Source organism: Sinohyriopsis cumingii, unplaced genomic scaffold (assembly GCF_028554795.1).
Source record: "Sinohyriopsis cumingii isolate HCF-2022 unplaced genomic scaffold, ASM2855479v2 utg001517l, whole genome shotgun sequence".
NCBI classification, from domain to species: domain Eukaryota; kingdom Metazoa; phylum Mollusca; class Bivalvia; order Unionida; family Unionidae; genus Sinohyriopsis; species Sinohyriopsis cumingii.
In genome coordinates, this window is record NW_028316009.1 from 564080 (window position 1) to 580902 (window position 16823).

General features: G+C 39.3%; 6 non-coding genes and 1 pseudogene across 6 annotated transcripts; all 7 read left to right on the plus strand.

Moving 5' to 3' along the window:
- Window positions 1-811: 811 nt before the first annotated feature.
- On the plus strand, window positions 812-975 carry LOC149772190 (U1 spliceosomal RNA). Its single transcript, XR_016417965.1, has one exon. It is a non-coding gene; the product is annotated as a U1 spliceosomal RNA (small nuclear RNA).
- A 1465-nt stretch (window positions 976-2440) lies between these two features.
- LOC149772191 (U1 spliceosomal RNA) lies at window positions 2441-2604 on the plus strand. The gene has a single exon (XR_016417774.1). It is a non-coding gene; the product is annotated as a U1 spliceosomal RNA (small nuclear RNA).
- Window positions 2605-4068: 1464 nt separating this feature from the next.
- On the plus strand, window positions 4069-4232 carry LOC149772192 (U1 spliceosomal RNA). Its single transcript, XR_016417973.1, has one exon. It is a non-coding gene; the product is annotated as a U1 spliceosomal RNA (small nuclear RNA).
- Window positions 4233-11295: 7063 nt separating this feature from the next.
- LOC149772193 (U1 spliceosomal RNA) lies at window positions 11296-11446 on the plus strand (annotated as a pseudogene).
- A 1452-nt stretch (window positions 11447-12898) lies between these two features.
- On the plus strand, window positions 12899-13062 carry LOC149772194 (U1 spliceosomal RNA). The gene has a single exon (XR_016417969.1). It is a non-coding gene; the product is annotated as a U1 spliceosomal RNA (small nuclear RNA).
- A 1462-nt stretch (window positions 13063-14524) lies between these two features.
- Window positions 14525-14688, plus strand: LOC149772195 (U1 spliceosomal RNA). The gene has a single exon (XR_016417775.1). It is a non-coding gene; the product is annotated as a U1 spliceosomal RNA (small nuclear RNA).
- A 1486-nt stretch (window positions 14689-16174) lies between these two features.
- On the plus strand, window positions 16175-16338 carry LOC149772196 (U1 spliceosomal RNA). The gene has a single exon (XR_016417890.1). It is a non-coding gene; the product is annotated as a U1 spliceosomal RNA (small nuclear RNA).
- The last annotated feature ends 485 nt before the right edge of the window (window positions 16339-16823 follow it).

The window sequence follows — 16823 nt, forward strand, 5'->3', positions numbered from 1 at the left end:
TAGAGATCATCTGCATCCCCAGTTACTTCTGTATCAGCAGCACTTTCAACAATCCAAAGCTTCTAGACTCGGAGTACGGCGAAGCGTAGCTGGCCAATCAGTGGCACAAAGATTTCAAATTTAATAAAACAGAGGAAACAAAAAGTAGTATTCCTTTGACCTGACAAGTCGATTTGCAGTGGTTCATAGCAAAAGAGGTTGATGCACTGCAACCTCAAATTTATACCTGCATTTTTCATTTATGACACCAAGCGATCTTGCCAGTGCAAACACAATCCCTTTCCTTACGTAACAGTTCGGGAAAGCATTGTGTACTAAACAGCTGGATGTGATTGACCATAGTTCTTGCTAGACGACTATTGCTATTTCACTGTCAACTTGCTGTGAAGTAACTATGGGAGGTCAATGGCTGATATCAGTTTCAAGAACAAGACAAGCCCGAAACGCGGAATTGAAAAATGTATCCATATATTTAATTAAAAAACCATAATAGCTGAAAAATACGTACCGTTGCCTCAAGTTAAGAAATTTGCCAGGGGCCAATATACGAAACTATCCCCTGCCGTCCGAGCAAACCTATATAGCATATATCCACCGTAAAAGAAACTGAAATTGCAAATAAAGGACTATTTGAAGACATTTCAGTTACTTTTGTAATGTTGAAACATAAGCTATAAAGTTATTCGGAATACTAAGACATCAGCAGTACCATGGCCCTGAATCGTTTTAATTTATTTTCATTACTTAGAGGCACACTTCCTACTCCAGACACAAATGTCAGTTGATAAACGTCAGTAAACGTCAAGAAATCATACTTACCTGGACCAGGGAGTACCGTGATCAGCTAGGCGGTTTCCCCAGGATGAGGCCTTTCCATTGCACTTCGGTTGGGCTGAAACCTGCGATGACCCCAAATGTGGGTGACTCGGAGTCGCTATTTATTAGTGTGGGGGTCTGCGTTCGCGCTAACCCCTGATAATTCAATTAAAAATAACCAATAATCTCAAGCTTAGGACAAAATTAGTCTGGATGTCTCTGATTAGCACGTGCCAATCGATAATGTTATTATTTCTTACACTGCTCTTTCAAGGGGTGGGTACCCCGGGTGGTCTAAATAGCCCACCATTACGGATCGCGGCCATCTCACCTGTCTGCGTGTGTTTGAGTTTCGGATTTGGCCCATGTGGTTATCAGAGAAAGCTTGCCAGTATGTTATCATGGGTAGGGAGTTCTTTCCGTTCATTTTTCTTCTCCCGGGTTCTTCCTCCACCATTTATATTGCCTGCCATGCATAGCCTATCTTGTGCTGAAAAATGGCATTAAACCCTACAACAAACAACTTTCAAAGAGCCATCTCACAACGAACGTGTGAAATATCTTTGAGTAACAGCGATCCAGCATATTTGTGAGAGAAAGAAAGAAAGAAAGAGAAATAAATGGAAACATGCTTACTGGATTCGACGAAAATCAAGTTTTATTTTCACAGAACTTCTCTGCAGTAGAGAGAGAGAGAGAGAGAGAGAGAGAGAGAGAGAAACAATATCTTCAAATAACAGGAACAACTTCGTTAATACAGCAAGCTTGTTGTCCTTATCAAAAGCAGTGACAGCTTCATCATAAGTCTCATTGTAGAGATCATCTGCATCATCAGTTACTTCTGTATCAGCAGCACTTTCAACAATCCAAAGCTTCTAGACTCGGAGTACGGCGAAGCGTAGCTGGCCAATCAGTGGCACAAATATTTCAAATTTAATAAAACAGAGGAAATAAATAGTAGTATTCCTTTGACCTGACAAGTCGATTTGCAGTGGTTCATAGCAAAAGAGGTTGATGCACTGCAACCTCAAATTTATACCTGCATTTTTCATTTATGACACCAAGCGATCTTGCCAGTGCAAACACAATCCCTTTCCCTACGTAACAGTTCGGGAAAGCATTGTGTACTAAACAGCTGGATGTGATTGACCATAGTTCTTGCTAGACGACTATTGCTATTTCACTGTCGACTTGCTGTGAAGTAACTATGGGAGGTCAATGGCTGATATCAGTTTCAAGAACAAGACAAGCCCGAAACGCGGAATTGAAAAATGTATCCATATATTTAATTAAAAAACCATAATAGCTGAAAAATACGCACCGTTGCCTCAAGTTAAGAAATTTGCCAGGGGCCAATATACGAAACTATCCCCTGCCGTCCGAGCAAACCTATATAGCATATATCCACCGTAAAAGAAACTGAAATTGCAAATAAAGGACTATTTGAAGACATTTCAGTTACTTTTGTAATGTTGAAACATAAGCTATAAAGTTATTCGGAATACTAAGACATCAGCAGTACCATGGCCCTGAATCGTTTTAATTTATTTTCATTACTTAGAGGCACACTTCCTACTCCAGACACAAATGTCAGTTGATAAACGTCAGTAAACGTCAAGAAATCATACTTACCTGGACCAGGGAGTACCGTGATCAGCTAGGCGGTTTCCCCAGGATGAGGCCTTTCCATTGCACTTCGGTTGGGCTGAAACCTGCGATCACCCCAAATGTGGGTGACTCGGGGTCGTTATTTATTAGTGTGGGGGTCTGCGTTCGCGCTAACCCCTGATAATTCAATTAAAAATAACCAATAATCTCAAGCTTATGACAAAATTAGTCTGGATGTCTCTGATTAGCACGTGCCAATCGATAATGTTATTATTTCTTACACTGCTCTTTCAAGGGGTGGGTACCCCGGGTGGTCTAAATAGCCCACCATTACGGATCGCGGCCATCTCACCTGTCTGCGTGTGTTTGAGTTTCGGATTTGGCCCATGTGGTTATCAGAGAAAGCTTGCCAGTATGTTATCATGGGTCGGGAGTTCTTTCCGTTCATTTTTCTTCTCCCGGGTTCTTCCTCCACCATTTATATTGCCTGCCATGCATAGCCTATCTTGTGCTGAAAAATGGCATTAAACCCTACAACAAACAACTTTCAAAGAGCCATCTCACAACGAACGTGTGAAATATCTTTGAGTAACAGCGATCCAGCATATTTGTGAGAGAAAGAAAGAAAGAAAGAGAAATAAATGGAAACATGCTTACTGGATTCGACGAAAATCAAGTTTTATTTTCACAGAACTTCTCTGCAGTAGAGAGAGAGAGAGAGAGAGAGAGAGAGAGAGAGAAACAATATCTTCAAATAACAGGAACAACTTCGTTAATACAGCAAGCTTGTTGTCCTTATCAAAAGCAGTGAAGCTTCATCATAAGTCTCATTGTAGAGATCATCTGCATCACCAGTTACTTCTGTATCAGCAGCACTTTCAACAATCCAAAGCTTCTAGACTCGGAGTACGGCGAAGCGTAGCTGGCCAATCAGTGGCACAAAGATTTCAAATTTAATAAAACAGAGGAAACAAAAAGTAGTATTCCTTTGACCTGACAAGTCGATTTGCAGTGGTTCATAGCAAAAGAGGTTGATGCACTGCAACCTCAAATTTATACCTGCATTTTTCATTTATGACACCAAGCGATCTTGCCAGTGCAAACACAATCCCTTTCCTTACGTAACAGTTCGGGAAAGCATTGTGTACTAAACAGCTGGATGTGATTGACCATAGTTCTTGCTAGACGACTATTGCTATTTCACTGTCAACTTGCTGTGAAGTAACTATGGGAGGTCAATGGCTGATATCAGTTTCAAGAACAAGACAAGCCCGAAACGCGGAATTGAAAAATGTATCCATATATTTAATTAAAAAACCATAATAGCTGAAAAATACGCACCGTTGCCTCAAGTTAAGAAATTTGCCAGGGGCCAATATACGAAACTATCCCCTGCCGTCCGAGCAAACCTATATAGCATATATCCACCGTAAAAGAAACTGAAATTGCAAATAAAGGACTATTTGAAGACATTTCAGTTACTTTTGTAATGTTGAAACATAAGCTATAAAGTTATTCGGAATACTAAGACATCAGCAGTACCATGGCCCTGAATCGTTTTAATTTATTTTCATTACTTAGAGGCACACTTCCTACTCCAGACACAAATGTCAGTTGATAAACTTCAGTAAACGTCAAGAAATCATACTTACCTGGACCAGGGAGTACCGTGATCAGCTAGGCGGTTTCCCCAGGATGAGGCCTTTCCATTGCACTTCGATTGGGCTGAAACCTGCGATCACACCAAATGTGGGTGACTCGGGGTCGCTATTTATTAGTGTGGGGGTCTGCGTTCGCGCTAACCCCTGATAATTCAATTAAAAATAACCAATAATCTCAAGCTTAGGAGAAAATTAGTCTGGATGTCTCTGATTAGCACGTGCCAATCGATAATGTTATTATTTCTTACACTGCTCTTTCAAGGGGTGGGTACCCCGGGTGGTCTAAATAGCCCACCATTACGGATCGCGGCCATCTCACCTGTCTGCGTGTGTTTGAGTTTCGGATTTGGCCCATGTGGTTATCAGAGAAAGCTTGCCAGTATGTTATCATGGGTCGGGAGTTCTTTCCGTTCATTTTTCTTCTCCCGGGTTCTTCCTCCACCATTTATATTGCCTGCCATGCATAGCCTATCTTGTGCTGAAAAATGGCATTAAACCCTACAACAAACAACTTTCAAAGAGCCATCTCACAACGAACGTGTGAAATATCTTTGAGTAACAGCGATCCAGCATATTTGTGAGAGAAAGAAAGAAAGAAAGAGAAATAAATGGAAACATGCTTACTGGATTCGACGAAAATCAAGTTTTATTTTCACAGAACTTCTCTGCAGTAGAGAGAGAGAGAGAGAGAGAGAGAGAGAGAGAGAGAAACAATATCTTCAAATAACAGGAACAACTTCGTTAATACAGCAAGCTTGTTGTCCTTATCAAAAGCAGTGACAGCTTCATCATAAGTCTCATTGTAGAGATCATCTGCATCACCAGTTACTTCTGTATCAGCAGCACTTTCAACAATCCAAAGCTTCTAGACTCGGAGTACGGCGAAGCGTAGCTGGCCAATCAGTGGCACAAAGATTTCAAATTTAATAAAACAGAGGAAACAAATAGTAGTATTCCTTTGACCTGACAAGTCGATTTGCAGTGGTTCATAGCAAAAGAGGTTGATGCACTGCAACCTCAAATTTATACCTGCATTTTTCATTTATGACACCAAGCGATCTTGCCAGTGCAAACACAATCCCTTTCCCTACGTAACAGTTCGGGAAAGCATTGTGTACTAAACAGCTGGATGTGATTGACCATAGTTCTTGCTAGACGACTATTGCTATTTCACTGTCAACTTGCTGTGAAGTAACTATGGGAGGTCAATGGCTGATATCAGTTTCAAGAACAAGACAAGCCCGAAACGCGGAATTGAAAAATGTATCCATATATTTAATTAAAAAACCATAATAGCTGAAAAATACGTACCGTTGCCTCAAGTTAAGAAATTTGCCAGGGGCCAATATACGAAACTATCCCCTGCCGTCCGAGCAAACCTATATAGCATATATCCACCGTAAAAGAAACTGAAATTGCAAATAAAGGACTATTTGAAGACATTTCAGTTACTTTTGTAATGTTGAAACATAAGCTATAAAGTTATTCGGAATACTAAGACATCAGCAGTACCATGGCCCTGAATCGTTTTAATTTATTTTCATTACTTAGAGGCACACTTCCTACTCCAGACACAAATGTCAGTTGATAAACGTCAGTAAACGTCAAGAAATCATACTTACCTGGACCAGGGAGTACCGTGATCAGCTAGGCGGTTTCCCCAGGATATCCGGCCAAGACAAAGTAGATCAAAGAATTCTTTTGAAGTGAAAGTTCAAAGTTTACCGCTTTGGAATATGTATCGCCGTGTTGAAATCAACATCTCAAGGTATGTGAATTCGGATGTGTATCTTCGTACACTACGAGTGGAAGGACGAATTTCTCGGGAGGAAGCGCTTCGCAAACTTGAAGCTGCGGGTGTTACTATTTCTGACATCGAAGGTTTATATAGAGAAGGGGAAAATGCCCCATGGAATGCTGTGCTCAAGTCCCAAGAGAAGGCAAAAGGCGTGACCGGTGACGGCATTAAATATATTGCTAACCTAATAATTGACCTCAGAATACACTGGCTGCCCCTGTTTGTCAATGATATTGTTATCAAGGAAGTTCTAAAGGATTATGGGGAGATCCTTGACATAAGCAGAGACAAGACAATTATAAACAAGGACACAATGATTGAAAACGGTACAAGGATAGTGAAACTCCGGACCACAGAATTCGATTGCAGGAATATTCCCCACATCGTGTCGCTTGGCATGTGTGGTATGCTTATAACAATGAAGGGCCGCCCCCCACTTTGCCTGAGATGTCGTCAGTCGGGGCACCTCCGAAAAGACTGCCCAGAGAAAGGTGCTAGCTATGCTTCAGCAGTGAATAATAAAGGACACGTTGCCCAACAACCACCTGCACCAAGCACATCAACCCAAGCAACGACACACGAACCTTTAACACCAGCAGCCCCTGCGTCGACAAACAGCAAACCAATTGATCACCCCACCACCCCCACCCCCTTGGACGCCTCCCACGGGGCGGAAGAGGAAGTAGCGACCCAAACACAAGAGAAAGCAACAGTACCGGATGACAATGATGAAGATGACTCGAATCAACCCAGACCACAAGAAAAAAGAGAATTGTTTGACCTAGATTCGTGTACGTGGCAGGTAGTCACGTCTAAAAGATCAAAAAAGTCTCGTCTTGAGGAGGATTCAAGTATGGATGTGCAAAATTCTTAATTTGGATTACACTACAGTAACTGTGTAATAAAGAAATCGGAACGCTCACGGACAATGAATATAATCAAATGGACCGGGCATATACAAGGACAGTAAAATGGACAATGAATAAGCATAACGGACTAAATATTTCAGGACTTTCCCTGGTTATACGTTCTATTACAGGTTTGTTCTTTTACTTAATCATATTTTTTCATTCTCTTCAAATGTACAATATCCTTCATATCATCCTTATCTATTTCATAGCACATACAACATTTGTAGATTTTTATCTATTTTCTTCAACCATATTTTATCCCTTAATTACATTTCCTCCCTTATTATGTTATCGTTCAGCAAGTCATTTCTGGTTTCCAATAGTATTACCTTATACAACGGACTCTACCCGTCTCGAGTTCAGATTGATTCACTTGATACACCTAGAGTCCCACATACATTAACGATTTTGAACCTATTCTGGACTTGTCATACCAATAACAAGCAACCCATGAGTAAAATTAATATCCTTACATTAAATGTCAATGGCCTTCGAACCAACACGGATCAAAAACTATACGAGATTAGAAACTTGGTATCTTCGCATCACATCGACCTTGTATTCCTACAAGAAACCCACGTGGAGAAAAGAACCCTTACTTCAAAAATTCAAGATAAATTGCAATGTTATTATGCCATATGGAGTTTTGGCTCGAATCTTTCATCTGGAGTTGCTATCATTAATTTTAATCCTAACATACGTTTTTTAAAATATGAAACGGATTTTGACGGTAGAATAATATGTGCTGACTTTCAATTTAATGATATACCATATCGTGCCATAAATATATATGCCCCCATCCCTGATTCGGAGAAAAGTGAATTTTTTACTTCATTGTTCACATATTTAACGGGACAACATAATCTCATTCTTGCTGGAGATTTCAATTGTGTCACTAACTCCAACCTTGACCGAGTAGGTAATCTAACCAATTACAGCGAAAAGTCCGTCCAAACATTGAAATCGCTTATATCCAACTTTAAACTAATTGACACATTTCGCAAACTGAACCCCTCGGCAAAATTGTACACATGGTATCGAAACACACTAGACCCCTCATTACCACTGTTAGCAAGCAGACTTGATCGACTGTATGTTTCTAAAAACATAGCAAATTTCATCATTAATTCGACAATCGTTAACTTCGCTCAGTCCGACCACGATGCAGTAACTTTAAGTATAGCATGTAACTCATCAATATCATATGGTACCGGTTACTGGAAATGCAATAACTCGCACTTAAACCATAACACATTAAAAACTCTCATTACGGACCTAATTAAGAGAGAACTAAGATATCATAACATCACCCTAGAATATTGGGATGAGCTAAAACTCAAACTTAAAGAAGAAATCATTCGATATTCCAAACAACTTTCGAAAATTAAAAACTCTGCAATTAAATCATTGAAGAAAGACTACCAATATCTAAGACAGAAATATGATTTAACCAATAATGAAGAACTTCTCTTTCAAATACAAGAACTCCGAATGTCTATCAAGGAATTACAAAATGAAAAATATATAGGATCAGTCATTAGGAGCAAAGCGAAAATTTTAGATAATAACGAAAGACCGAGCCAATTCTTTTTTCAATTAGAAAATAAAAAGGGTTCCCAGAAAACTATCACTGAAATTGAGTATAATAATGTGACTCATAACTCAAGTGTTGATATCTTAAACTGTTTTAAAAAGTTTTATTCAAATCTTTTTACCACAGAATTGATTGATGAAGAATTATTTAAAGAATTTCTAACTGGATTACCTCAGTTAAAGGCTGAAGATAACCAATTCCTTACCGGACCAATTACTAAAGTAGAAATTTGGAAATCTTTAAATATGATGGAGCCAAATAAATCACCTGGACCCGATGGTCTCACAAAAGAGTTTTATGTCACGTTTTTTGAATGTTTAGGCGACACATTAGTCCGTTTATATAATTTGATCTTTGAATCAAACACTTTGTCTGATTCACAAAAACTATCTTATATTACGTTATTATGTAAGGATCCTGAAAATTCAAATAATATGAAAAATTGGAGACCTATCTCCCTATTAAATTTAGACTATAAAATTCTATCCAAAGTTATTGCTAATCGACTTGGAAATGTCATGTCCAAAATAATACACATGGATCAAACATGTGGAGTTAAAGGTCGATCTATTTTTGATAATGGTCACCTTATACGAAACATCTGTGACTACATCGAACAAAAAGAATTATCATGTGCATTTATTTCCTTAGATCAAGAAAAGGCATTTGATAGGGTAAATTATCAATTTATGTTAAAAACATTAGAATCTTTCGGGTTTGATCCTGACTTTATTAAATGGATTTCAATTTTCTACACTGATATTAGTTCATCAGTTATAGTCAATAATTTTATTTCGGACCCCTTTTTAATCTCAAGAGGAGTCCGTCAAGGTTGCAGTCTTTCCCCCCTTTTATATGTAATAGTGTACGAGCCTTTTGCAATCAAAATTCGAAACGACCCAGAAATTATAGGTGTTAAGGTGCCAGGTGCAACAGAAGCCTGTAAGATCTCCCTTTTCGCGGACGATAGTACAGGCTTCTGTTGCACGGACAAATCGATCGAACGGTATTTATTTTGGTCTCGCATGTACGATCGCGCTTCCGGTGCTAAGGTAAATTATAGCAAATCAAACGGTATGTTCATGGGTAAATGGCGGAACCGCAGTGATCACCCCTTTGGCATTTCCTGGATCGACAAACAAAAAATTGTAGGGTTTCATTTTGGCAACGATTTAAGTCATGATGATCACTGGAACAAAAATGTTACTAAACTTACGAATACACTATTACTATGGAAACGTAGAAATTTACCTCTCATTTCTAAATCCCATGTTATTAATCTTTTAGCTTATAGCAAAATTTGGTATACTGCAACCGTGACTGATCTACCTAAACATTATGAAATTTTAATAAATAGGAATATCTTCACATTTTTGTGGAATTCTAAATTCGAACCTCTCGCTAGAGCTGTATGCATCAATCCCCTTTACGACGGAGGTTTAAACATCACCCATTTGAGATGTAAAATCCAAGCAATACGTATACAGCATATACAAAAATTACTCGACGATGAATATTCAGCCAAATGGAAAGATTTTGCAAGGTATTGGATCGGTTTACAACTAAGGTCTTTCAACCCTAATTTGGCGCTTAATAAATTTACTCATACGCTATATGTTCCTAAATTCTATCAAAAGTGCATGACCATTTTCAAAACATTTCATGAAAATAATCCTAGTCTCAAATTTGGTCTAGTCCCCACAAAATATTTCTACCAACGACAATTACAAAGCTATGTTCTTGAACCTAAAATAACCAAATTATACGATTTAAATTTCGGAAACATTTGGAAAAATTTGCATAATAAAATTTTAGACCCCATCACTAGAGATGTGTGTTTCAAAACAATACATGATATTTTGCCCGTTAACTACAACATGTTCTTAAAGAAGATTTCCAAATCTAAGTTATGCGCTTTTTGCGGTGACATTGAAACGACTGATCATTTATTTTTCGAATGCAAATTAATACTCCCCTTACAACAGCTCATTATCAAATGGTTAAAAAAACTTTCCAGAAACTCCTTCAATACCTTTTATACTTTCCTTAAATTCGGTCTTATCCCGAATGGGGCCTCGTTCCCGGAACCTGAATTCGAGGACTTGTGCCTTTTATTATGCGCTGAATATAAATATGCTATATGGATTAAACGTATACGAGCATATTATTATAAAGAAGTGGTAACCAGTAACACCTTGTTATCCTTCTTTCTCTCCCGATTAAAATGCAGAATCAGAACTGACTTTTCCAGGCTTAACTTGGTTCATTTTATAGATAAATGGTGTTTAGCTGGATTATTCTGTTCTCTCTTCAATTTTGAATTAGTAATAGACATAAGTCTAGAATAATACTACATTCCTTCCCTTTTGGATAAATCCAATTATATATAATTTTACGATTTCTCCTTAGCTCTCACTACACAGTCACCATGTTTTAATCCACGTCTGCCGGCCTACACGTTAATTTAAGAATATCTCAAGCAGCACGTGCTAACATTCTCTGTTTTATTGCACGAACTTTTACAGCACTTCACTGGTCTATCAAATTTACATGAGGTATAGTACTTGCATCACCTTAAATACACTTTGCATTTTTAAGAATACAGTTTCTCTAATATTAGAATTTTATAATTTGCAATATTTAAACTTCTGTATGAGATTATTATACGTTTCGCAAACTAGATGTTACAAATTTACAATAGAAATTGCATACAATCATATTATGTATAACTTTGTCGCTTGTGAGCTATGCGCTTTACAATATATGTACATTTGTGTGTATACAAGAGCATGGATGGACAGTGAGTGTGCACATCTACGTGTATTTATGAGTTTGTGTGCTAAGGCGTGTATGGGGTGAAGATGGGAGTGTCGTTTTCGCTTGTACATTTTAACATGTAAATATTGAATAAAGATTTTAGGAAAAAAAAAAAAGGTTTCCCCAGGATGAGGCCTTTCCATTGCACTTCGGTTGGGCTGAAACCTGCGATCTCCCCAAATGTGGGTGACTCGGGGTCGCTATTTATTAGTGTGGGGGTCTGCGTTCGCGCTAACCCCTGATAACTCAATTAAAAATAACCAATAATCTCAAGCTTAGGACAAAATTAGTCTGGATGTCTCTGATTAGCACGTGCCAATCGATAATGTTATTATTTCTTACACTGCTCTTTCAAGGGGTGGGTACCCCGGGTGGTCTAAATAGCCCACCATTACGGATCGCGGCCATCTCACCTGTCTGCGTGTGTTTGAGTTTCGGATTTGGCCCATGTGGTTATCAGAGAAAGCTTGCCAGTATGTTATCATGGGTCGGGAGTTCTTTCCGTTCATTTTTCTTCTCCCGGGTTCTTCCTCCACCATTTATATTGCCTGCCATGCATAGCCTATCTTGTGCTGAAAAATGGCATTAAACCCTACAACAAACAACTTTCAAAGAGCCATCTCACAACGAACGTGTGAAATATCTTTGAGTAACACCGATCCAGCATATTTGTGAGAGAAAGAAAGAAAGAAAGAGAAATAAATGGAAACATCCTTACTGGATTCGACGAAAATCAAGTTTTATTTTCACAGAACTTCTCTGCAGTAGAGAGAGAGAGAGAGAGAGAGAAACAATATCTTCAAATAACAGGAACAACTTCGTTAATACAGCAAGCTTGTTGTCCTTATCAAAAGCAGTGAAGCTTCATCATAAGTCTCATTGTAGAGATCATCTGCATCCCCAGTTACTTCTGTATCAGCAGCACTTTCAACAATCCAAAGCTTCTAGACTCGGAGTACGGCGAAGCGTAGCTGGCCAATCAGTGGCACAAAGATTTCAAATTTAATAAAACAGAGGAAACAAAAAGTAGTATTCCTTTGACCTGACAAGTCGATTTGCAGTGGTTCATAGCAAAAGAGGTTGATGCACTGCAACCTCAAATTTATACCTGCATTTTTCATTTATGACACCAAGCGATCTTGCCAGTGCAAACACAATCCCTTTCCTTACGTAACAGTTCGGGAAAGCATTGTGTACTAAACAGCTGGATGTGATTGACCATAGTTCTTGCTAGACGCCTATTGCTATTTCACTGTCAACTTGCTGTGAAGTAACTATGGGAGGTCAATGGCTGATATCAGTTTCAAGAACAAGACAAGCCCGAAACGCGGAATTGAAAAATGTATCCATATATTTAATTAAAAAACCATAATAGCTGAAAAATACGTACCGTTGCCTCAAGTTAAGAAATTTGCCAGGGGCCAATATACGAAACTATCCCCTGCCGTCCGAGCAAACCTATATAGCATATATCCACCGTAAAAGAAACTGAAATTGCAAATAAAGGACTATTTGAAGACATTTCAGTTACTTTTGTAATGTTGAAACATAAGCTATAAAGTTATTCGGAATACTAAGACATCAGCAGTACCATGGCCCTGAATCGTTTTAATTTATTTTCATTACTTAGAGGCACACTTCCTACTCCAGACACAAATGTCAGTTGATAAACGTCAGTAAACGTCAAGAAATCATACTTACCTGGACCAGGGAGTACCGTGATCAGCTAGGCGATTTCCCCAGGATGAGGCCTTTCCATTGCACTTCGGTTGGGCTGAAACCTGCGATCACCCCAAATGTGGGTGACTCAGGGTCGCTATTTATTAGTGTGGGGGTCTGCGTTCGCGCTAACCCCTGATAATTCAATTAAAAATAACCAATAATCTCAAGCTTAGGACAAAATTAGTCTGGATGTCTCTGATTAGCACGTGCCAATCGATAATGTTATTATTTCTTACACTGCTCTTTCAAGGGGTGGGTACCCCGGGTGGTCTAAATAGCCCACCATTACGGATCGCGGCCATCTTACCTGTCTGCGTGTGTTTGAGTTTCGGATTTGGCCCATGTGGTTATCAGAGAAAGCTTGCCAGTATGTTATCATGGGTCGGGAGTTCTTTCCGTTCATTTTTCTTCTCCCGGGTTCTTCCTCCACCATTTATATTGCCTGCCATGCATAGCCTATCTTGTGCTGAAAAATGGCATTAAACCCTACAACAAACAACTTTCAAAGAGCCATCTCACAACGAACGTGTGAAATATCTTTGAGTAACAGCGATCCAGCATATTTGTGAGAGAAAGAAAGAAAGAAAGAGAAATAAATGGAAACATGCTTACTGGATTCGACGAAAATCAAGTTTTATTTTCACAGAACTTCTCTGCAGTAGAGAGAGAGAGAGAGAGAGAGAGAGAGAGAGAAACAATATCTTCAAATAACAGGAACAACTTCGTTAATACAGCAAGCTTGTTGTCCTTATCAAAAGCAGTGAAGCTTCATCATAAGTCTCATTGTAGAGATCATCTGCATCACCAGTTACTTCTGTATCAGCAGCACTTTCAACAATCCAAAGCTTCTAGACTCGGAGTACGGCGAAGCGTAGCTGGCCAATCAGTGGCACAAAGATTTCAAATTTAATAAAACAGAGGAAACAAATAGTAGTATTCCTTTGACCTGACAAGTCGATTTGCAGTGGTTCATAGCAAAAGAGGTTGATGCACTGCAACCTCAAATTTATACCTGCATTTTTCATTTATGACACCAAGCGATCTTGCCAGTAAACACACAATCCCTTTCCCTACGTAACAGTTCGGGAAAGCATTGTGTACTAAACAGCTGGATGTGATTGACCATAGTTCTTGCTAGACGACTATTGCTATTTCACTGTCAACTTGCTGTGAAGTAACTATGGGAGGTCAATGGCTGATATCAGTTTCAAGAACAAGACAAGCCCGAAACGCGGAATTGAAAAATGTATCCATATATTTAATTAAAAAACCATAATAGCTGAAAAATACGCACCGTTGCCTCAAGTTAAGAAATTTGCCAGGGGCCAATATACGAAACTATCCCCTGCCGTCCGAGCAAGCCTATATAGCATATATCCACCGTAAAAGAAACTGAAATTGCAAATAAAGGACTATTTGAAGACATTTCAGTTACTTTTGTAATGTTGAAACATAAACTATAAAGTTATTCGGAATACTAAGACATCAGCAGTACCATGGCCCTGAATCGTTTTAATTTATTTTCATTACTTAGAGGCACACTTCCTACTCCAGACACAAATGTCAGTTGATAAACGTCAGTAAACGTCAAGAAATCATACTTACCTGGACCAGGGAGTACCGTGATCAGCTAGGCGGTTTCCCCAGGATGAGGCCTTTCCATTGCACTTCGGTTGGGCTGAAACCTGCGATCACCCCAAATGTGGGTGACTCGGGGTCGTTATTTATTAGTGTGGGGGTCTGCGTTCGCGCTAACCCCTGATAATTCAATTAAAAATAACCAATAATCTCAAGCTTATGACAAAATTAGTCTGGATGTCTCTGATTAGCACGTGCCAATCGATAATGTTATTATTTCTTACACTGCTCTTTCAAGGGGTGGGTACCCCGGGTGGTCTAAATAGCCCACCATTACGGATCGCGGCCATCTCACCTGTCTGCGTGTGTTTGAGTTTCGGATTTGGCCCATGTGGTTATCAGAGAAAGCTTGCCAGTATGTTATCATGGGTCGGGAGTTCTTTCCGTTCATTTTTCTTCTCCCGGGTTCTTCCTCCACCATTTATATTGCCTGCCATGCATAGCCTATCTTGTGCTGAAAAATGGCATTAAACCCTACAACAAACAACTTTCAAAGAGCCATCTCACAACGAACGTGTGAAATATCTTTGAGTAACAGCGATCCAGCATATTTGTGAGAGAAAGAAAGAAAGAAAGAGAAATAAATGGAAACATGCTTACTGGATTCGACGAAAATCAAGTTTTATTTTCACAGAACTTCTCTGCAGTAGAGAGAGAGAGAGAGAGAGAGAGAGAGAGAGAGAGAGAGAGAGAGAGAGAGAGAGAAACAATATCTTCAAATAACAGGAACAACTTCGTTAATACAGCAAGCTTGTTGTCCTTATCAAAAGCAGTGAAGCTTCATCATAAGTCTCATTGTAGAGATCATCTGCATCACCAGTTACTTCTGTATCAGCAGCACTTTCAACAATCCAAAGCTTCTAGACTCGGAGTACGGCGAAGCGTAGCTGGCCAATCAGTGGCACAAAGATTTCAAATTTAATAAAACAGAGGAAACAAAAAGTAGTATTCCTTTGACCTGACAAGTCGATTTGCAGTGGTTCATAGCAAAAGAGGTTGATGCACTGCAACCTCAAATTTATACCTGCATTTTTCATTTATGACACCAAGCGATCTTGCCAGTGCAAACACAATCCCTTTCCTTACGTAACAGTTCGGGAAAGCATTGTGTACTAAACAGCTGGATGTGATTGACCATAGTTCTTGCTAGACGACTATTGCTATTTCACTGTCAACTTGCTGTGAAGTAACTATGGGAGGTCAATGGCTGATATCAGTTTCAAGAACAAGACAAGCCCGAAACGCGGAATTGAAAAATGTATCCATATATTTAATTAAAAAACCATAATAGCTGAAAAATACGCACCGTTGCCTCAAGTTAAGAAATTTGCCAGGGGCCAATATACGAAACTATCCCCTGCCGTCCGAGCAAACCTATATAGCATATATCCACCGTAAAAGAAACTGAAATTGCAAATAAAGGACTATTTGAAGACATTTCAGTTACTTTTGTAATGTTGAAACATAAGCTATAAAGTTATTCGGAATACTAAGACATCAGCAGTACCATGGCCCTGAATCGTTTTAATTTATTTTCATTACTTAGAGGCACACTTCCTACTCCAGACACAAATGTCAGTTGATAAACGTCAGTAAACGTCAAGAAATCATACTTACCTGGACCAGGGAGTACCGTGATCAGCTAGGCGGTTTCCCCAGGATGAGGCCTTTCCATTGTACTTCGGTTGGGCTGAAACCTGCGATCACCCCAAATGTGGGTGACTCGGGGTCGTTATTTATTAGTGTGGGGGTCTGCGTTCGCGCTAACCCCTGATAATTCAATTAAAAATAACCAATAATCTCAAGCTTAGGACAAAATTAGTCTGGATGTCTCTGATTAGCACGTGCCAATCGATAATGTTATTATTTCTTACACTGCTCTTTCAAGGGGTGGGTACCCCGGGTGGTCTAAATAGCCCACCATTACGGATCGCGGCCATCTCACCTGTCTGCGTGTGTTTGAGTTTCGGATTTGGCCCATGTGGTTATCAGAGAAAGCTTGCCAGTATGTTATCATGGGTCGGGAGTTCTTTCCGTTCATTTTTCTTCTCCCGGGTTCTTCCTCCACCATTTATATTGCCTGCCATGCATAGCCTATCTTGTGCTGAAAAATGGCATTAAACCCTACAACAAACAACTTTCAAAGAGCCATCTCACAACGAACGTGTGAAATATCTTTGAGTAACAGCGATCCAGCATATTTGTGAGAGAAAGAAAGAAAGAAAGAGAAATAAATGGAAACATGCTTACTGGATTCG